Source organism: Myotis daubentonii, chromosome 3 (assembly GCF_963259705.1).
Source record: "Myotis daubentonii chromosome 3, mMyoDau2.1, whole genome shotgun sequence".
NCBI lineage: Eukaryota > Metazoa > Chordata > Mammalia > Chiroptera > Vespertilionidae > Myotis > Myotis daubentonii.
The window spans coordinates 95066952-95090651 of NC_081842.1; the positions used below are offsets into that span (position 1 = coordinate 95066952).

Consider the following 23700-nt stretch of genomic DNA (forward strand, 5'->3'; position numbering starts at 1 on the left):
AACCAAGAGAGGGTTCTTTAAAAAAATAAACAAGATTGATGAACCTCTAACCAGACCAATCAAGAAACAAAGAGAGAGGAACCAAATAAACAAAATCAGTAATGAAAGAAGTGAAGTAACAACTGACTCCCACAGGAATACAAAGGATCATAAAAAATTCCTATGGCCGAACTATATTCCAACAAGCTGGGTGATGTAGATGAAGTGGACAAATTCATAGAAAAATACAATCTTCCAAAACTCAATTAGGAATAATCAGAAAACCTGAATAGGCTGATAATTACTGACGAAATTGAGGCAGTAATCAAAACCTTTTAGCAAACAAAAGTCCCGGGCTAGCACCTATCCTCTTCAAACTATTCCAAAAACTTCAAGAGGAAGGGATACTTCTAAGCTTTTCCTATGAGGACCATATTATCCTAATCCTAAAGCCAGATAAAGCCACCACAAAGAAGGAATTACAGGCTAATATCCCTAATGAACATAGATACTAAAATCCTCAAAATATATTGCCAAATTGGACCTAGCAATACATTAAAAAGATAATACATCATGACGAAGTGGGATTTATTCTGAGGATGCAAGGCTGATACAATATTCACAAATCAATAAATATGATATATAAATAGATTGAAAGACAAAAATCACATGATCATATAAATAGAGGCAGAAAAGGCATTTGACAAAATCTAACACTCCTTTTTTTTTTAAATATATTTTATTGATTTTTTACAGAGAGGAAGGGATAGAGATAGAGAGTTAGAAACATCGATAATGAGAGAAACATCGATCAGCTGCCTCCTGCACATCTCCTACTGGGGATGTGCCCGCAACCCAGGTACATGCCCTTGACCGGAATCGAACCCGGGACCCTTCAGTCCGCAGGCCGACGCTCTATCCACTGAGCCAAACCGGTTTTGGCAACACTCCTTTTTGATAAAAACTCACAGCAAAGTGGGAATAGAGGGATCATATCTCAACATAATAAAAGTCATAAATGACAAATGTACAGCCAACATCATACTCAATGGGCAAAAACTAAAACCATTTCCCCTAAGAACATGAATAAGACAGGGATGCCCACTTTCACCACTCTTGTTCAACATAGTACTGAGAGTCCTAGCCATAGGATCATACAAGAAGAAATAAAAGGCATCCAAATTGGAAAGAAGCAAGTAAAACTGTCATTATTCACAGATATAATATTGTACATAGAAAACCCTAAAGACTCTACCAAAAATCTACTAGATTTAATAAATGAATTCAGCAACGTAGCAGTATATAAAATTAACACCCAAAAATCGATGACATTTTTATATAGCAATAATGAACTCTCAGGAAGAGAACCTAAAAAAACAATCCCGCCTGACCAGTTTGGCTTAGTGGCTAGGCCTGTGGACTGAAGAGTCCCAGGTCTGATTCCGGTCAAGGGCATGTACCTTGGTTGCGGGCACATACCCAGTAGGGGGTGTGCAGGAGTCAGCTGATCGATGTTTCTCTCTCATGGATGTTTCTAACTCTCTATCCCTCTCCCTTCCTCTCTCTAAAAAATCAATAAAATATATTTTTAAAAAAATCCCATTTACCACTGTAACAAAAAAATTAAGATAATTAGGTATAATTTTAACCAAGGAGATAAAAGACTGTACTGTGAAAACTACAGGATGTTGATAAAAGAGGTAAAGGAATATATAAGAACTGGAAGAATATACCGTGTTTATGGATTGGTAGAATCAAAATTATTTAAATGGTCATACTACTCAAAGCAATGTATAGGTTCAATGCAATCCCTATTAAAATACCAATGGCATACTTCACAGATCTAGAGCAAACACTACAAAAATTGATATGGAACCAAAATGGACTCCAATTGTAATATTCTTAAGAAAAAAGACCAAAGTTGGAGAATCACAATACCAGAGATCAAGTTATACTACAAAGCCACTGTACTCAAAACAGCCTGGTACTGACAGAAGACCAGGCATATAGATCAATGGAACAGAACAGAGAACCCAGAAATCAACCCAAAGTATTATGCTCAATTAATATTTGAAAGAGGAGACAAGAGCACACAATGGAGTAAGGACAGTTCCTTCAATAAATGGTGTTGGAAAAATTGGACAAGTACATGCAAAAAAAAAATGAAACTAGATCACCACCTTATACACAAAAATAAACTCAGAATGGAAAAAAGACTTAAATTTCAGTCGTGAAACCATAAAAATCCTAGAAAAAAACATAGGCAGCAAAATCTCAGACATCTCTCATAGCAATATGTTTACTGATACATCCCCCAGGGCAAAGGAAACTAAGGAGAAAATAAACAAATGGACTACATCAAAATAAAAAGTTTCTGCACAGCAAAAGAAACCATCAACAGAATGAAAAGAGAGCCCACTGGATGGGAGGATATATTTGCCAATGATACATAAAATAGATCCAGAGGCAGCCCTAGCCAGTTTGGCTCAAAGGATAGAGCATTGGCCCATGGACTGACTGAAGAGGTCCAAGTTCAATTCTAGTCAATTGCACACACCTAGATTGCAGGCTGGATCCCTGACCCTGGTTGGAGTGTGTGGGGGAGGCAACCAATTGATGTGTCTCTCTCATATGGATGTTTCTCTCTCTCTGTCTCTCCTTTTCCTTTCCACTCTCTCTATAAATCAATGGAAAATAATGAGGTTAATTTCCAAAATATATAAGGAACTCATATAACTCAACAAAAAGAAGACAAACAATCCAATAAAAAATGGACAAAGGACCTCAATAGACACTTCTAAATAGTCATACAGAAGTCCAAGAGACATATGAAAAAATGCTCAAAGTCACTAAACATCCGAGAGATGCAAATTAAAATGACAATGAGGTATCACCTCACACTTGTAAGAATGGCTATCATCAACAAATTAACAATGACAAGTGTTGGCAAAGAAATGGAGAAAAGAGAACCTTTGTACACTGCTGGTGGGAATGCAGACTGGTGCAGCCACTGTGAAAAACAGTATGGAATTTGGAGTTTCCTCAAAAAATGAAATATGGAACTCCCATTTGACCCACTGATCCCACTTGTTGGAATATATCCCAAGAAATCAGAAACACCAATCAGAAAGAATGTATGCACCCCTATGTTCATAGTAGTGCAATTTACCATAGCTAAGATTTGGGAACAGCTCAAGTGCCCTTCAGCTGTAAAATAAGTTGTGTTGGTACATTAACACAATGGAATACTACACAGCTGTAAAAATAAAAGAACTCTTACCATTTGCAACAATATGGATGGACCTGGAGAGTATTATGCTAAGTGAAATAAGCCAGTTAGAGAAAGAGAAGTATCACATGATCTCATTCATACATGGAATCTAATGAACAAAATAAACTGATGAATAAATAGATCCAGAGGTAGCCCTAGCCAGTTTGGCTCAAAGGATAGAGTATTGGCCCAAGGACTGAAGAGGTCCAAGTTCAATTCCAGCCAATGGCACATACCTAGATTGCAAGATAGAACCCTGATCCTAGACGGAGTGTGTGGGGGAGGCAATCAATGTGTCTCATACGGATGTTCCTCTCTCTCTGTCTCTCCCTTTCTCTTCCACTCTATCTATAAATCAATAGAAAAAATATCCTTGCACGAGGATTGACCAAAAAAAAAAAAGATTCATAGGCATCCAAGCATGGAACAGACTGAGGAATTTCAGAGGGAAGGTAGGGGAGGGTGAGTGGGTAGGAAGAGATCAAACAAAGAACTTGTATGCATATATGCATAACCCATGGACACAGACAATAGGATGGTGAAGGCCTGAAGCTGGCTGTGGGTTTGAGTCGGCTAGAAGAGGTCAATGGGGAACAAAAATGGACATATGTAGTATTTTTCACAATAAAGACTTAAAAAAAATAAAATAGTTTCCATATAGAAAAAAAAAAGAACTAAAAAATAAATAAATATATAGGTGAACTTTTAGCTTAATATATTTTAAGATAAGGATGAATTTTTTATTTGACTGCTCTTTTTTGAGTTTTTAATTTATATTTTAACTTTAAAGAACAAGTTTGTGTCCAATGATGATTAATTTGATTAAATAGAAAAATAGTAGGTATGTCACATTTTATTGATTTTAGAGAGAGGAAGTGAGAGGAATAGAGAGATGCAAACACTAATGAGAAAGAAACATCAATGGGCTGCCTCCTGCATGCCCCCCACAGGTGATAGAGCCCAAAACCTGGGCATATATCCTGACCAGGAATTGAACTATGACCTCCTGGTTCTTTGGCCAATGCTGAACAACTTAGCCAGGCCAGCTGGATAGCTGTCTCATTTTTAATCAGTTGCTTTTTAGCTATAGTTTCATTAGAAAAAAAAATGACTTTGGGCATATAGCTGCTATTTTATAAGCACAACTCATGGGCAAACTGAAAACAAAACTCCATTTTGCCTCCCACTTTATTTTATTCTTTATTTTCTATTGGGAGGTGTTTTCACCTGATTAACCATTTGAAGGTTTCATCATCCTTTTGCTAGCGTGGGTAATTGAAGGCTGTACAGTCAGTTCATGTCACAAACAATCTTACTTCAGAAATTATACTATCCAGTCCTCAATAACCAAAATTTGACTTACCATCCCTTTTTCTCCCCTCTTTGCTATGGCCTAGCTGTAGATGGACCATTTTGAAGGAGAGAGGAAATGGGCCTTTCTGTCTCACTCATCTCTTCCTATACTCATATTCCTGTAAATACCACTCCTAAATTACATGAAGTGGAAGTTAAAGGGAGGCAGGGAAGTGCTTACTTGGACAAACACTATCACAAGATGGGTTGTTGTTGTTTTAATCCTCACCTGAGGATATTTTTTCCATTGATTTTGTTGTTGTTGTTGTTTGAGAAATTGGAGTGGAGAGAGGAGGCAGAGAGAGAGAGAGAAACATCAGTGAGAGACAGACACATAGATTGGTTGCCTCCTGTTTGTACCCAACCTGGGTCAGAAATCAAGTCTGCAACCGAGGTACCTACCCTTGACTGGAAATCAAACTCACGACCTTTGGGTCTACAAGTTGACACTCTAACGACTGAGAAAAACTGGCCAAGGCACAAATGGCATTTTAAGTAACTTAGCCTGGCAGATGTTTAAGGGTTTGTGGACTTTTTGGAGGCCAGACTCCTCTGGGTATGACACCTGTGTACCTTCTCTTCAAATGCCTGCCTCCCCCTCACCTCTAATCCCTCAGGTGACCACTTCATACATAGACTTGAGCAAGTAGAGTCCTGTTGTTTGTCTTGGAAATCTTGCTGAAAAGAATTTAAAATGCCTTCAGGATGGCATTACCACTCTTGTCATCTACACCTTATCTTAGATATAGTTTTGCCCTTCCACTAGTGAGAATGAAGTTATTTCACAAATGAACCTTTATTTCTCTCAACTCAGCTACTTCAGAGTCATAACCTTGCTCTGAAGAATGTCAGAGGCCCTGGCTGGTGTGGCTCTGTTGGTTGGAGCATCATCCCATACACTGAAGGTTTGTAGGTTGGATTTCTGATCAAGACACATGACTGGGTTGTTTCAACTCCCGGTTGGGAACCAGAAGAGAGGCAACCAATCCATGTCTCTCTCACATTGATGTGTGTGTGTGTGTGTGTGTGTGTGTGTGTGTGTGTGTGTGTGTGTGTCTCACTCTCAAAAAAAAAAAAATCAATAAAGACATATCCTGGGGTGAAGATTTTTAAAAAAGAGAATGTCAGGGTATTTGTCAGATAGCAGACCAGAGAGTCCCCAAAATGTTGGTGACATATGCCAAGCTCTCCAAAATATGCTCAATGAAGCCCGTCTTCCTAGGTTTAAGGCCGAGGAGGAATGACTCCCAGGTCTCCTTTAGGATGGGTGGTGGGACTTAGAGTCCAGCACCAGCTCTTGAAGGAAATCTCTGCACAAATACTTGCTTCTTATGCCACCTACTTTCTCAATCCTTTCATTATGGGTATTGGAAACTTCTAGCCAGTTATTTTTCTCAGATGATTTCCTTTTGTTCTGGCATCTCACTTAAGAATTTTACACCTGCAGAATTATAATGCTTCCGTCAAAATTTCCAGTTTTCACACGCTATGACATTAATATTGGTCATATATTACTTTTGGTAATTAAAAACGTTTAGTTTCTATTAAGTAACAAGTGAAAATAAACATCCTCCTCTTATTATACAGCCAAAACATTTCTCCCAAATTTTACATGTATTATGTACTTTTGCAAAGAAATGAGTGCACATTTAAAATACACATGCTACAATTTTATTCAGATTGAAGAAAGATGCATCTTTTATTCTCTGATTTCTCTTCCTCCATACAAACCAGGAATCAATATGCAGATGCTAGACTTACAGACTCTCTTAGGATGACAAATCAATAAAGAACCCTATTGAAAAATGCTTGCCTGGAGGAGAATATAACTTTTTCTTTATCTCTGTAAGCTCACAGGACCAAGTTATTCTCATTCCGTGTTAATAGTACTGAATTTTCTTACTGCTTTTTCATGTCAAAGGCACTCTTCAAATATGTACTTAATTAAACCTCTTTTTAACAGAGGTGGCCCTGTACTCATCCACTCACTTCACTTTCCTATCTCTTGTGTGGAGAGTTTTCTTTGAAGTTACACCGAAGAGATGTGCAGGAATGAAGGCGGTGAGGACACAGCCAAGGGCATTTGTAATGAACTTTGATGGGAAAAAGTTTAATTTATCTATTCTAGCAACCCTCTACTTAGAATTCTTATAAGAGGAAATACTAAATTACAGAAAGATAATGAGTCAGATTTCTTGTTCACTCTGAAATTCTTGCCTTCTAAATGTATTTGCGGACATCCTGTGGATTCCTGAGGATTTAGAACTCTGCAAATATCCAGTTTTATAGGACTTATTTATTTTGTATTATGCCTGGACTCTTTATGTTTATCTCTTATGATTGCTTTAAAGCTCACAGCTGGAATTTGACTTATTAAAAGGTATCTATTTGTCTGAATACTTCTTCCTGGATTGATTCTTGAAGGAAATCCATGATTTGTAGCTATGCATATTACTCATAACTACATGTTTGGAAATAGATGTTGATCATTTGAGGAAGTGTTTTCTAGCTGCTTACAATACAGAGGCAATTTCAATAGTAGAATTGAATCTAACTACTATATACAGTGGCTGCCAAATAATTCATTTTAATTTTTTTATCTCTGGTTATCTCAGTCATTTCCAAGAAAATTACTTTTTTTGGATTGCTTACTTAAAGGTTTGCAAAAAATGCAGAAAACATATGAAACATAAATAACTTAATGATCATAAGTTTCATAATTATAATAATTTTTTTCTTCATTGTATTCCTGTTCAGGCATACTGAATCTTCTTTAGGACATTACATTTTATAGCTTGGCTCATATTGTATTATTGCAAATATGATTTTTATTTTTTCATGCATTGCAGACAAGATATAGAATGAAGTAAGAGTCATATTCATACTTGATTTCCAATTTACCCGAACTTATTAGAACTATTGGGAGTCATTTGTTTAAAATCTTTGAATTGTTTTCCAAGTCACAGATGCTCTACTCAGCAGTGAAATTGTCCTTATTGGTTTCTACCAGATACTGAACACATTGCTTCTGCTATTTTAATAAATTTATACTCAGAAGTGCTGAGTTTCAGATTTTTGGAGATTTTTACAGAAAAACATTTTCTGTACTTCCCGTATTTTTTCAACAATTCCTAAGAGGCATTGAACAGAGGGGCTCTCAGATTTTCTCCCTTTTGCTAAGTTACTTTCTATGTTACTTAGTTATATTTATGTCTATTAAGTGATTAATCTAAGCATCAGACCTCTTAACATTTTTATTATTCACAATCCCACCACTGATGGTGCCAGCCCTGTTCACACCCCCTGATGGGTGCAAGGTGTGAGCAGGGCCAGCACTGTCAGCGGGTGTGAGCAGCAGCTGCTGCCCCGATCACCCCTCAGGAGCAGGGGGAGGTGGAGAAACCTTCAGGGGCCATTGGGGCTGGCAGCCACCACTAGCACCCACTGACAGTGCTGAGTGATTAGGGCCAGTGCCTGGCAGGCACCAGCAGTGGTTGCTAGTGGGACCAGCACCAGCAGCAGGTGCAAGTGCCCAGTGGGACCGCGGCACGTGGGAACAAAGAATTTTCAGTAACCACCAGAGGCTTGCCCTGATGACAGCAACAGGCGCCCCACCTTGGTCTGGCACCCCTGCTCACCTGCAACACCATCCTGCGTGGCTGATGCCCACCATGTTTTGTGCTCTGCCACCTGCTGCTGACACCCTGCCATGTTCTGCGTGTGCCCCCTGGTGGTCAGTGCATGTCATAGCAACTGGTTGTTTGGTTGTTCGGTTGTTCTGCCGTTCGGTCTATTTGCATATTAGGGTTTTATATAGAGAGAGATTATTCCAGCCATATTTGTAACTTTAGTTAAAAAGTCCTGACAATTAATGAGATTTTATTAGTTAAAGGTAATTATATCCTAATGGTACTTGCCAGACCACACAAAACTATACTTAACAACACCTAACTTTGCATTAAGATAATATAGTGAAAATAAGCTAGTGTGCTTTGAACAAGACCCCTTGTTTGAATCCATTTTAGATGATAATCTTTTGATCACTTGGGATCTACTATTAAGCCAAGTAAAGCTCTAAATGTTTTAAGAATCAAAACTATCAATTCCCTTGATCTTTATCTTTATATCACTAGTATGCTATTTATTATCTATAATAATAAAAGCATACTAGAGACTGGACATCCTTCCAGATGACCTTCCGGATGAAGCCAGGGCTGCAAGGGAAGCCCGGGTCCACGGTGCCTGCTGGCAGCCAGAGGGAAGCCTGGGTCCTGGGTGCCAGAGGGAAGCTGGTGCTGGCAGCCAGGGAAAGGAAGGCCTACTCTTGTACAAATTTTGTGCATTGGGCCTCTAGTCATTTAATAATTAAATAAATTGCATGTACATGGCATTCAGAAATGCATGTAAATCACCCCAAGAACTTGGCACCTGCTGTCCTATCTGCCTAGAACACTCTCCACCCAGCTTTCCAGTGCTTGCCTGCTTCCTTCCATCCAGATCTCAGCTTCATCTGTCCTCATAGGAGTTCTGGGATACCTTATCTAAATAAAAATACTCCTTTCTACTGAGTCACTCTCTATTATATCACCTTCTTTTTATTTCCTTTATAGTATTTATCAGCATCTAAATACTTTTATTTGTTTATTTATATACTAGAGGCCCGGTGCACAAAAATTTGTGCACTCGGGTGGGTCCCTCAGCCCACCCTGTGCCCTCTCGCAATCTGGGGCCCCTTGGGGGCCCCTTCCCCTGGCTGCTGGCACCAGTTTTCCTCCGGTGCCCGGAACCCAGGCCTTCGCTCTTCGCTGGGAGGGGCCCACACGGTGGGCGAGGGGCTTAGCTCTTTTAAAAATACTTCTGAATGTTTGGTAAATAACCCTGTAGGAATCTACTTTCTGAAACATGCTGGTTGGTAAGGGCTGATTTGGGTAATCAACAAAATGTATGTTAAAATCCTAATCCCCAGAACCTCAGAATGTACCTGTATATGGAGATAAGATCTTTAAAGAGGGGATTACATTAAATTGTGGCAGTTCCAGTGGGACCCTTAGCCCATCTCACTGAAGTCCTTATAAGAAGAGGAATGTTGGGGTCCAGCCCCAGCAGGTCCAGGGGTTCCCAAAGAAGGAATGACACAGAGGCAGCATTCAGGTTATCATCATAGCCAGGTTCTCTTTTTATTGTCCTGTTACATCTATATTTATACTATTTGATCCTATAATCATGCCTCTATAAGCTTTTTTTTTTTTTTTTGCATTGGGTCCGTTTATTGGGGGGTCAGTCAAAGGGGGAGCTGGCTAGGGTGGGGTAGGGCAGCAGCTTATCTGGCCCCCGAGAAACCCAACTTAAGTCCAGAGCCTCGAGGGCTTAGAAGCCAAAGTCTTCCTCCACCTTTATCTGCATGGGGGCCAGCTCTGGAGTCAGTGGGACTCCTGCCCAGTGCCCTTCCTATGGCACTCGCCGCCTCTTCCAACTGCTGGGCCCCTCGCCAGGGGCAGGGCTGCTGGCTTCTGTGGGCGCTGGCGTCCTCCTGGGCGGGGACAGCCCCTCTTTCTCTGGAGGCTCGTTCTCAGCGTTGCCTGGGTTGGGGGCGTCTCTGCCCTGGCTGCCCTCGTCCTCCAGTAAGATGGTGAACTGGCTGGCCCGGTAGTTGTCACCGTAGGAGTCCAGCACCTTCATGAGGAACCTCCGCTCCTGCTGGAGTCTCCATGTTATCCTCTATATCATCTGATGGAGCCTGTTCAGGACCCGCTCCTTCGCCTGCTCAATCTCCCTGCAGTGCCGATCCAGCGCCTGGTACTTCCTGCGATTGAGTTCCTGTTGGCACCGCCCTTGCTGGCCTCAGGCTGCCTCCTCCTCTTCGTCTTGCTCCTGGAGGCTGGAGCTGCCCAGACCCCCAGACACGAACTCCACTTTGGTCTCAAGCTCGCTCTCCAGGATGTGACCACCTTCAGCGGAGGCAGCGCCAGCTCCCAGCCGGGAGGTGCTGAGAACTCCTCAAAGCCCACAGCTGCCATGGACCCCTCTCTCTGCTCCAGCTCCATTTCTCCCTGGCTCCCGACGCAGAACTTCCAACCTTGCAAGCCTCTAGTTTAAAGTGGCTTGCGAAACTACAGCCCATCCGATTTCACAGCCAGGCACCCAGGCCCTGGCCGCTAAGCCTCCTGGGAGTTGTAGTTCTCTATTTCCGGCTTGCCTCCCTCGCCCCACCCCCACCCCAGTCCCAACTGAAAGGCCCTGCTGGCTGGTCTAACCCTGTGGCCAGGCATCTGAGTCACCTCGGGTCTTTATTCCTGTCCCGACACCACGCCATCTGACCATGGAGACTCTCCTCTTGCGAGGCCCCTGGGTCTCCTTCTGGGTCTCCTCAGCCCAGGTACTGGATCGCGTGCCCCAGCAGCGATACAGCCCTGGTGCCTGCGTCTCCTTCTGGGGCCTGGCTGTATCGCCCCCAGACCGGATGGAGTGCCCCAGCTGCGACGCAGCCCCAGGCCCTGGGTCTCCTCAGCCTGGGCACTGGATTGTGTGCCCTAGCGGCAAAAACAGCCCCAGCGCCTGGGTCTCCTTCTGGGTCTCCTCAGCCAAGGCACTGGATTGCGTACCACAGCTGCAACTCAGCCCCGGGCCCTGGGTCTCCTTCTGGGGCCTGGCTGCGTCGCCCCTGGGGTCCAGATGGTGTCCCCAGGCAGCTATGCAGCCTGGCCTCTGGCCCCGCCTTTGGGTGTTCTCCCATCACTGGTGATCAGTGATCTGAGAAGCCAGGCAGACATCCGCCTCTTCCCTGCCCCACCCAGCTTCTCCCATTACTGGCCCAGGGCCGGCAAAGGCAGCCAGGTTCTCTTATCACAGAAGCCGGCAAAGGAGGCCTGGCTTCTCCGAGCAAAGGCAGCTTGGTTCTCTGGCTCTTGGCTGCCGCCTGGGTTTCCGATTGCAGTCAGCGGCAGGCAGCTTCTTCCCTCCTTCCCCTTTCGCCTCCCAGCATTGCGCCTATGTTGGCAGTTAACTGCCAATCTTAGTTGGCAGTTAATTTGCATATAGCCCTGATTAGCCAATGAAAAGGGTATCGTCGTACGCCAATTACCATTTTTCTCTTTTATTAGATAGGATTTCCTATATCTACAGGTTGAAACAAAAGCTCCATGAGGACAGAGGCCTTGTCATTTTTATTCATGGAGTCCTTGGGTAACAGAATAATCTCTGGATTGTGGTAAACTCTCAATAAATATATATTCATTCATTCATTCATTCATTCATCTAACTCACATCTATTGAATGAATGCAAGCACCTAAATTAACTTCATACCTGTCTATTTAAAATCAGGAAGGAAATAACCCACACAACTTTCCTAAGCAAAATGGAGTTGATAAATAATGCCAGGATTGTGTGGCCTTGTATTCATCTAGAAGACTTTAGGTTAAATGCAATGGAGGCCAGGAAAAGTACCAAGTCTCTTTTTAGCTTTTATTTTGAAATCATTGTTAGAGAGCAGTGCTTTGTAAAAATTGGAATACTTAGTGTCCTACAAGATGGACTCTGTACCTAGCACCTGATAATTGTTGAATACCTAAATATTTTCATTCTACTTGGCCTGTGATTCTACCCAATAATCATGCAAATGGGCATATTATTTTTATATGGCCACTGCTTAAGTAAACATATCACCTCTAATATGATATTCCTATCTATACTAATAAAAGGATAATTTGCTAATTAGACTGGAGAGATGTCCTTCTGGACAAAGCCATGGTGGTGGGGGCCAAGGCAGGGGTGGTTAGAGGCGATCAGGCAGGCAGGAAGAGTGGTTAGGGGTGATCAGGCTGGCAGGGGAGAGCAGTTAAGGGTGATCAGGCCGGCAGGGGAGCATTTAGAGATATCAGGCAGGCAGGCAGATGAGTTAGGGGTGTTCAGGCAGGCAGAGGTGGTTAGGGGTGATCAGGCAGGTAGGCAGAGTGCTTAGGGATGATCAAGCATGCAGGCAGGTGAGCAGTTAGGAGCCAGTGGTCCCAGATTGTGAGAGGGATGTCCGACTGCCAGTTTAGGCCCAATGCCGGCAGTCGGACATCCCCTGAGTGGTCCGGGATTGGAGAGGGTGCAGGCCAAGCTGAAGGATTCCCCCCCCCCCCCGCCGAAAAAAATTTCATGCACTGGGCCTCTAGTCTATACATATAAAAGCCTAATATGCTAAGTGTCTGACCAACATGTACTGACCACCAGGGGCCAGACACTCCAACTGGTAGGTTATCTTGCTATTGGGGTCCGGCCAATCGGGACTGGGCAAAATGGGTCAGACATGCCCTGGAGCCCTCCCACGGTCCATCCCTGGATGGCCAACCTCCCGCAGTTCCTCCCTGGCCAGCCGGTGTCCATTGGTCCCAATCAGAATTGGGCGAGACGGCCCCAATCAGCCCAGACCACTGGCCAGGCTGAGGAACCCCACCTGTGCATGAATTCATGCACCAGGCATCTAGTCAGTAGATAAAATTAGATGTGCTAATTTTTATTTTTAAAGAAGTGCCAACATGTAAATTAGTGAACTATAATTTGGTTTCTTTCTGGACTAGGGCAACTTAAAATTGTTGGGTCCAACTGCAGTAATGAGGACTAAGCTACTCTATAAGATGCTTCAAAATATAGAGACTTAAAAATAGAAAACTTAATTTTCTCTTTTGTAACAGATCCAAGTATGCAGGTCAGGTAAGTGGCAGCTGTGCCCTATAAAGTCATTCAGAGAGTAAAGTGTTCTACATTGTGATTCCAACATTACCTTCATGTTTCTCATCTGTATGTCCATAATTTCATGCCATAAGTGACCAAGCTGCAGATAATGGAAAAAGGAAGGTATAAAAAATTCATGTGCCCAAATTTTTAAGGCCCATACTTGAAATGTCACTTTGACTTCTAGTCACATTCCATCAGTGAAAATGTAGCCAAAAGACCACAGTTAACTATAAAATTTAAAAATATTTTTTAAAGGATGCTTTATAAAAAAATTAATACATAAGTAATAAATTACAGAAATTCTGCTTTTGGTGAAGTCATCATCACAGCCTTTTAGGTGGAGAAAGTGAGCTTTACCTGTGTGAATATACCAACTAGAGGAAAGAGAAAGTCACCAAAAAATGTTTAAGATAACTTTATTTTTTATAATAAGCAGAGATTATAAGAAATAAACAAATCAAAACAAATCAAGAATCAACACTAATAAAAGAGAAAAATGGTAATTGGCGTACGAGCTACCCTTTTCATTGGCTAATCAGGGCTATATGCAAATTAACTGCCAACTAAGATTGGCAGTTAACTGCCAACAAGATGGCGGTTAATTTGCATATGTAGGCACAATGCAGGGAGGCGAAAGGGAAAGCAGGAAGAAGCCCCCTGCCACTGACAGTGGTCGGAAACCCAGGGGGGAACTAAGAGCTGGGGGGCAGGGAAAAGGCGGCCCCAGGGCGCCTTTGCCCTGCCCCCCAGCCATGATAGGAGAATCAGGTGCCTTTTCCGCCCTGGCCAGTGATAGCAGGAAGTAGGGGTGGAGCCAGCGATGGGAGCTGGGCACGGTAGAAGCTGGCAGTCCCGGGAGCTAGGGTCCCCTTGCCTGGGCCTAAAGCGGAGCTCACGATCGTGGGGCCGCTGCAGCTGCGGGTCCCCGCTGCCCGGGCCGGACGCCTAGGCCAGAGGCGTCAGGCCTGGGCAAGGGGCCCATCCTGCGATTGGAGCGTGATGGGGGTCAATGCCTGAGGGCTCCCAGTATGTGAGAGGGGGCAGGCTGGGCTGAGGGACACTCCCCCCGACACACACCCAGTGCACGAATTTCGTGCACCGGGCCCCTAGTAAATTATAAGAGACATAATGCATTGATGTAGCTTACATCAATATTGAAACAGAAACTTATGCAGTAGAAAACTTCTAAAAGCCTTTTTATAACTATATCAGAGAATCAAATTAAGAACCTTGCTACAATGTCATGTACAAGAGCATTTTTCTTTGTTCTATATAAAAAAAGGAGCAAGATAAGTCATGCTAGAGCAAAAAGTCAACTCTCATATGAGAAGTGTTTTCCTTAATAAATACCATGTCATGAACTGTCATATTTTAAGACTACTTCTAAATATAATTTTCTGTTATTCTATGAATTCAATAACTTCTCTCTTTTTAAAAAAATGTAGCTGCCTAACATCTTTTTTATTTTTTGTGACCTTCTCTCTGTTCTCACAAAAGTGAAATAAAATTTTTAGTAAATTTAATTTTTTATTTTATAACACTATTTTAAACTATTGGGAAGTACTAAATTATGGTTTATTTATTTCTTCTACAAACATCTGCTAGCCTATCATCCATAAGCATTGCTCTGAGTACAGAGGATTAAAAAGTAAATGACAGGACACCCTGGCCAGTGTGGCTCATTAGGTTGAGTGTCGTCCCATGCACCAGTCCCATGACTGGTTCAATTCTTGGTCAGGGTACACACCCAGGTTGCAGATTCAAACCTTTGTCGGGACATGTGGGAAGCAGTCCATTGATGTTTGTTTCTCATGTCAATGTTTCTCCCTCTCTCTCCCTATCCTTTTCTCTTTCTCTAAAATCAATTTTAAAATATTTTTAAAAGGATGCTTTATAAAAAATAAATAAATACATAAGTAATAAATGACAGGAATTCTGCTTTTGATGAAGTCATCATCACAGCCTTTTAGGTGGGGAAAGTGAGCTTTACCTATGTTAACATGCCAACTAGAGGAAAGAGAAAGTCACCAAAAACTTTTAAGATAACTTTATTTTTTATAATTAATTAAATAATCTCTGCTTAGTAATCCCAAATATGCAGAGTAGGGCAAAACATTTGTGAGTATTCTTATATAATTATTTATTAATTATTGTATTATTTTTCCATACAAACAACTGTAAACTTACTTTGCCCCACCCTATATTTTTAAAATGATTTCTTCGTTTTTAATTTCTTAAAAAGCCTGTTCACAGCACATTCCAAGAATGCTGCACAGAAATGGTTTGCTGCTCTTAGTCAAACAGAGTATTTCAAAAAACAAAACAAAATAAATTTAAAATGGTTAATGGTTTTTTTTAAAAAAATAGGTCTTTGAAATTTCTGTAAAGGCAATAATCACCATTCATTGAAATCTTTGTTTCATAGTAAACACTTCAGAACTGTAATAAGTATCAACCCCCAATCACACTTCTCTAAAAAATATACAACAGAAACAAAAATAAATATATTTCTAGAAAGAACATATTTGTCATTTTAAAATAACGTTAACCCTGGACAGTTTGGCTCAGTGGATAGAGTGTCGGCCTGTGGACCAAAGGGTCCCAGGTTCAATTCTGGTCAAGGGCATGCACCTGGGTTGCAGGCTCCTCCCCGGCCTAGGCCCTGGTCAAGGTACCTGCAGGAGGCAACCAATCAATGTGTTTCTCTTACATCTATGTTTCTCTCTGTCTTCCCCTCTCTCTTCCACTCTCTCTAAAAATCAATGGGAAAATATCCTTGGGTGAGGATTAAAAATTAAAATAAATAAAATAATGTTAAGGAGAAACTCTCAAGGGTAAATAATGATTAGATTTTTACTCTTAAGGACCAGATTGGGTCTCTAGTGGTTCCAATCTGAAATCAGCAACAGGAGGAATAATTACACTGTAGTTAATGAACTTCAGTCCTAACAAAGCCAATACAGTGCTTGCTTTACTTAAGAAGTGGCATCCAGCCAGTCTAAATATTATTAAAAGTGAGGTCAGATGGTTGAAATTAGTTGGTTAATTTGGTACCAAATTTGTTTCAAAGTTAGTGTTCATCCCTTGACTTACTGTATTTATCTTAAAGTACAGAGTTTGAGAGAAACGGACACTAAACTTTGTACCACTGACTTCATTAAAATATGTCAAACAGGTTAAATCTTACCATTCTGACCTTCCAGATATCTTACATCTTCCTTATAAATGCAGAGCAGCTGCACAATGAGTACACTCTGTCCATTTCACATAAACGTAGAAAGTTAATTTTAAACAATTTGGATGGTTAAGTTCTTTTTTATTTTATTTTAATTAAATCTTTATTGTTCAGATTATTACAGTTGGTCCTCCTTCCCCCCGCCCATAGCTCCCTTCCACCCAGTTCCCACCCCACCCTCTGCCCTTACCCTCCCCCCCCATACTGTCCTCATCCATACGTGTACGATTTTTTTCCAGTCTCTTCCCACACCCCCACACCGTTTTCCCCCTGAGAATTGTCAGTCCACTCCCTTTCTATGCCCCTGATTCTATTATATTCACCAGTTTATTCTGTTCATCAGATTTTTTATTCACTTGATCTTTAGATTCACTTGTTGATAGATATGTATTTGTTGTTCATAATTTTTATCTTTACCTTTTTCTTCTTCTTTCTCTTCTTAAAGGATACCTTTCAGCATTTCATATAATACTGGTTTGGTGGTGATGAACTCCTTTAGCTTTTTCTTATCTGTGAAGCTCTTTATCTGACCTTCAATTCTGAATGATAGCTTTGCTGGGTAAAGTAATCTTGGTTGTAGGTTCTTGCTATTCATCACTTTGAATATTTCTTGCCACTCTCTTCTGGCCTGCAAAGTTTCTGTTGAGAAATCAGCTGACAGTTGTATGGGTACTCCCTTGTAGGTAACTGAATGTTTTTCTCTTGCTGCCTTTACGATTCTCTCTTTGTCTTTTGCTCTTGGCATTTTAATTATGATGTGTCTTGGTGTGGTCCTCTTTGGATTCCTTTTGTTTGGGGTTCTCTGTGCATCTTGCATTTGTAAGTCTATTTCTTTCACCAGGTAGGGGAAGTTTTCTGTCATTATTTCTTCAAATAGGTTTTCAATATCTTGCTCTCTCTCTTCTTCTGGCACCTCCATAATTCAGATGTTGGTACACTTGAAGTTGTCCCAGAGGCTCCTTACACTATCTTCATATTTTTGGATTCTTTTTCTTTTTGCTTTTCGGGTTGCGTGTTTTTTGCTTCTTCATATTTCAAATCTTTGACTTGATTCTTGTAATCTTCTAGGCTGCTGTTGTATCTCTGTATAATATTCTTTATTTCAGTCAGTGTATGCTTAATTGCTAGTTGGTCCTTTTTCATATCCTTGAGGGTCTCACTAGATTTATCGAGGAGGGTCTCACTAAATTTATTGGCGGTTTCTAGAAAATTCTTGAAAAACCATATAACCGTGGTTTTGAACTATATATCCAATAGTTTGCTTTCCTCCATTTCTATCATTTGTGACCTGTTTCTTTGTCTCCACATTTTGGCTGCTTCCCTGTGTTGATAGAGTGGCTTTCTGTGCTAGTTGTCCTATAGGACCCAGTGGCTCAGCCTCCCCAATTACCTGAGGTGGACACCCTTGGTGCACCCCTTTGTGGGCTTTGTGCACAGTCTTGTTGTAGTTAAGCCTTGATTGTTGTAGGTATCACTGGGAGAAATTGACCTCCAGGCCAATTGGATGTGAGAATCAGCTATGTCTACAGTGGGAGAACTTCTGTGCTGAAGACACCCTTCTGGGGCAAGACTTGCTTCAGTGGGGCTTTGGTGCTCACTGAGTCTGCCCTCTGAGTGTGTCCCTTATGGATCTGAGGAGTTGTAATCTGGATGGTCCTACTCTGACCACTGGGTACACTGGCTCTTGGATCTCTAAGGAGGTGCTAAGTTAGCCTCTGCTTGAGGCTACCTAGCAGGAGCTATGGAGAGATCTGCAGATTCCTCTTCTTTGTTTGGAGTTTGGAGGTGCCCATATGAGGCCTAGCTGTGAAGCAATGCAAGCTGCTGTTGGGCGTTGGGCCTTCTTTTGGAAGTTCTGGGTCTCTCTGACCCAGCTGCAGTTTGTTAGGTAATTTTATATTGCAAAGGGACAGGCCATTCATATGCAAAAGCCTCTGTGCACAGCTTGGGTGGGGAAGAGTCTCAGGGAATCAACAGGGTGGAGCAAACAGCTGTGGCTGATCCTCAGCCCTGCCTTAAGAGGCCCCGGGTCTCAGTGTCCCGCTGTAATTGTTGCAACCACCTCTGAGAGAAAGCTGCCCTCGAGTTCCGCCCAATGCCAGACAATCCAGTTTCTCCCCATATGAGTCTGGGTCCCCAGAGACTCGCCTGGAACTGGAGTTCAGAGCAGTTGGGAGCTTGAGTCTCCCTTCTAATTGAAAAAGACAACCGCGTCCTCAGTTGCCAGCCCTTTCCATGTGAGCCTCCATACCTTTGCACTTTACTTCTGCACCTCCTCTGAGTCTCAGTGTGCTTTTCTCTTTCCTTCTAGTTGTAGAATTTCCACTCATCCAGCCTTCCTGTGGTTCTGGATGATGTCCATTTTGTCTTTTAGTTGTATTTTTGAAGTGGTTGTGTGAGGCAGCAATTTCAGGTGTTTACCTATGGTGCCATCTTGGTTTTCCTGGATGGTTAAGTTCTTATACCAGTATATTTATCTTTCAGAAACCTACAATCCTTTCCTTGGATATAAACTTGGTAAAGAACTCAGTTCATATTCATGATGTACCAATAAAGAGTATTTTGTTTATGTTTATTTCCATCAGCAATTCTGAAACCAGACTTCAACTTAAGACACCTACTAAAAGAAGATATTTTCCTTTAGAATCATGGCCATGGTCTTTAAAAAGAATTGAGAAGGGCTCATTTAAGTCCAATAAAATATTTGAGGAAAGATGAAACTCAAAGAAGAGAGGTGATCAGAGCAAGCAGGTGATAATAAAGGCCTCCCTTGTAAACACTTCTGGCCTTCCTCCCATATCTGGAAATGTTACCTACATTTTTAAAATTATCATCAAAACATTTTATGCCATGAATCCTGTAAAATCAGGTTGATTTCAACTACATAACCTGTAGCTGTTAAAGAATTATATTATCCTGTTCATAAGATGAGAGGTAGTGAGATTTTATTCTCTCAATGCCGACCTAAAAATTCCACACATCTGGCATATGGGTTACCAGGGGAAAAGCACAGATGCACCACTGTACACAGCTCGTGTTGGTATCTCAATTCACCTGTAACTTCATTTGGCATTGGCAGCCGGCAATCCCCGCTGGGTCAACACTGAAAGCAGTGGGTACTGGCGCTACTCATCGTATGGGATGGAGGACCTTCATTGTCTTTCAAAAATGAAGCAGCTTTCCTTCCATTCCTCTGAACATGATCTTCATTCATTTTCTCCAAAGCGTCTATCTCAGCTAAGAAATCAGCTTCATAGTCTGCTGAGATGTATAAACCTAACGGCACTGAAGAGCTCTCGTTCACTAAGGGCTTCCTCCACTCCGCTTTTCTGGAAAAACTGTGAGACATTCCTGCAGTCACGGAACAAGAACTCCAGGCCATGAGGATGAATGGGTTCTAGAGACTGACTGACATGGATCAACCAAACCTTCCCAGCATGCCACAGCATGTTATATTCACGGAGGTCGGCATGCACAAGCGTGTGCTCATTATAGTATAACTGCTGCATCAAGTGAAAAGTTTGTAGGCTTTCATTTCTTCACTACTGAGCTTTACTTTTTTCATTGTACATAGTACCTGATAACAAAAGCTCCCTTGTTTAAGGGTTGGAACTTGATCATGGCCAATAAAAGACATAACTGAAATGTGTTTCTTGTGTAGCACAACTGCTGGACAAGAAATCCCAGCTTCCTGCATTCTGGTGAGGGTGTGCATTTCTTTTTCTGCTCATATTCAGATGATCATATGTGGATTTAGTTTACTGAAGTAATCGTTAAACCTGAAATCACCTTTAATATACTTGTCATGGTTCTTAAAACTCATTAAGGCAGTGGTTTTCAACCTGTGGGTCGCAACCCCTTTGGTGGCCAAATGACCCTTTCACAGGAGTCGCCTAAGACCATCCTGCATATCAGATATTTACATTATGATTCATAACAATAGCAACATTACAGTTTTGAAGTAGCAACGAAAATAATTTTATGGTTGGGTCACAACATAAGGAACTGTATTTAAAGGGGCAGAAGGTTGAGAACCACTGCATTAAGTGTTGTTTAAATACCTTGATGGCACAATCTATAGGTATAAATTTACTATATTTTTTTCATCTTCCATGCTTCCTCCATAGGCATGAAAGACAACAGATCCCTTTCCTGTACTAATGCACCCAGTGGTTGACCATTTTATACATAAGTAAGCGTGTCTTAGGGTCAACTGCTTTTTCTGCAGTAGAGTGTTCTGTTTTATCAAGGTGGCATTGGATGTTCTTCTGAGTAGGCATGTTGTTTTAAAGCATTGAAAACATGGTTTGATAGTTTTAAATCCATTCAAATTCCATCTCCTTCCTGAACCCAGGTGCAAAATGTTCCACTCTGGCTGTATTCTTCCTCCCACAGACTACTTCAACCCTTTTTGGGAGTAGGAACTGGTTTTGCTGGTCTTTAGAGATCATCACGAGTATCCTGCCAGTCAACCTCATCTTCAGAGCTATCACTGTCTTCATAGGGATGCACTTTTTGGTAATTTTCAAAGGAAATGGAAACTTTGCTATCGTCATTGATTTTTTTTTTTCTTCATGCCTAAACTGTGCATCATTCTCTGTCGAATTCCATCTGTAGCATCTGAGCCAGCATTGGGTCGCTGGAAGTATCAGTGTTTTTCTCCAGTAAGAAATGGTCCTTCAGCAACCACAACTTTAAGAAAACCAGCAGCTTCTTCTAATTGCAACTCTTTAGCCAACTGCTCAATCATGACATCAGCCAAAGATCAGGATATTGTCTTTTGAAGGGTAGCCCATGGACACTTGTTGGTCTCAGGCTGCTGCCAGCCCAGGTTCGGGCAATGGCACTCAGACCAGATCCATGGGGGTAAGGAGCCAGCCACAAGCACAGGAGAGATGGCACCTCCCAGCCTCCACAGGGGACCTGAGGTGGGGCTGGGGCAAGGGTGGGGGGCTGGTGGGGCAGTCTGGGGAGTTGTAGTGACAGAAGTCAGCAGCTAGCGCTGCATCCCTGCCCCACCCTGTATTTTATTTAAAGATTCTAAAATTGGGGTTTTGGTTATTGACCATTTCTATTTTTATTAAACAAGAATAAATTTTAAAACATATCTATATTGTTTCAGTTTCTACATGATAAGTTATAACTTTAAAACCACACATAATATGCATGCTAGCTATTATCAGTATGCCAACCAGGATGAGCCTATGTGGCAGATGGATGAGGGATAAAGCAGAGAGTCAACGTACACTAAAAGTTTATGACTTCATTGTGAAAACTTACAATTCTTCATGTGGGAAAATATAGTCAGTCATAGCAGGGAAGTTCATTTTGAAGTTTAAAAAGTCAAACTTCTTACCTCCTTAACTTGAAAATAATTCTAGCAGCAATTAAACACTTTAAGAAATTTTGTAAAAAAGAAGAATCAGTGTGGAGAATTTCCTTACAGACCATCAGCTTTCATCTCTAGACTTTATTCAGAAGTACATCATAAACATCTATAAACATATTCTGGTGACTACTGTATTTTTATTTCTTTTTTTAATGTTTTTATTGATTTCAGAGAAAAAGGGAGAGGGAGACAGAGATAGAAACATCAATGATGAGAGAGAATCATTGATTGGCTGCCTCCTGAACCCCCTCTCCTGGGGATCCAGTGCAACTCAGGCATGTGCCCTTGACCAGAATCGAACCTGGGACCCTTCAGTCCACAGGCCAGTGCTCTATCCACTGAGCCAAACCAGCTAGGGCAACTGTATTTTTAAATATCTGTAGAGATATCCCCATAAACATCTGTCCATTCAAGGTTTTCCTGACTTAAAATCTTCCATCTATACTAATAATAGAGAAATATGAAAATTGTCCAGGACACCATCACAGTAACAGTAACAACCAAACATCAGGCTGTGTGGGGCAACCAGGCCAGCAGGAGGGTTAGTGAGGGACAACCAAATGACTGAACAGCAGGCTGCCTGGGGCGACCAGGCCAGTGGGGGCGGACGGGGGGGAGGCAGTTGGGGGCAACCAGGCCAGCAGGGGGGGGCAGTTGGGGGTGACCAAGTCGGTGGGGAGAGCAGCTGGCAGCCACCAGGCTGGCAGGGGGGGCGGGGACATTTAAAGGCAACCAGGCCAGCAGACAGGTGAGCAGTTAGGAGCCAGTGGCCCCGGATTGTGAGAGGCATGTCCGACTGCCGATTTAGGCCCAATCCTGGCAATTGGACATCTCCCATGGGGTCCCAGATTAGAGAGGGTGCAAGCTTGGCTTAGGGGGGGAACCCCCTCCATGCATGAATTTCATGCACCGGGCCTCTAGTATTCCTATATTTCTCTATCTTCCCTTTGGTGTCTTGGTTTTGGATACTCCTTATAGGACAGTTCTAAATTTAATCCCAAACTACCATACACACTATGACATCGCAGGTTAATTTAGGAACATAACTAGCATGCCTGCTAGAGTCAAAGCTGTCTCTAAAGTAAAATAAGATAGCATGACCTTGTTCCATTTTGTCCCAAAATATTTTTCATGTGCAAAAAGAAAAAGAAAGTGATTGTCAATCTAATAACATACTGAAAATGCTATTGTTAGAGAGACAAACTCTGTTGTCCCTGAGTAAACTGTGGGACCTGGGAGAATAGCCTGAGATGTTTTTGTTATTAACAGGGCAGGAGTGAGGCTATAAATTCCCACTTAAGCTTCCTCTAGGAGAGGTGCCCATCTAACTACAGAGACCACGTGGAAACAGATGCCTTGAAATGTGCCGACCAATTCATCCATATAAAGGTATACAGACCCTTCTGTCACTAAAACCATCAGTGTAAACAATTGGCAGTTTACAACTATATAATCTATTTTCATTTGGGGAAAAAAAGCTCTCCTGGCTATATTTAGACATCCTCTTACATAAGGTACTAAAATGTACCCCATTAAATAAGTTAACACACCTAGCAATGTGCTTTTTTATTTCTATGGAAAAAATTAAATCCCTGGAGTCTGTGACTAAAGTTTCATGTTTTATTAAGTGGCTTTATTTTTTCCTACTTCGAAGTATTTTTTCTCACCCCCACTTCCCTCAACAGTTAGGACTAAACACCTGAAGCTCTTTGTGTTCAGGACTTCATCTTAGAAGATGGTTTCTTTGCACTAAG

The 23700-nt window shown here is 41.8% G+C and overlaps 1 pseudogene; it reads right to left on the reverse strand.

The window, feature by feature from the left end:
• Positions 1–19422: 19422 nt before the first annotated feature.
• LOC132229326 (serine/threonine-protein kinase RIO3-like) lies at positions 19423–21419 on the reverse strand (annotated as a pseudogene).
• Positions 21420–23700: the final 2281 nt, after the last annotated feature.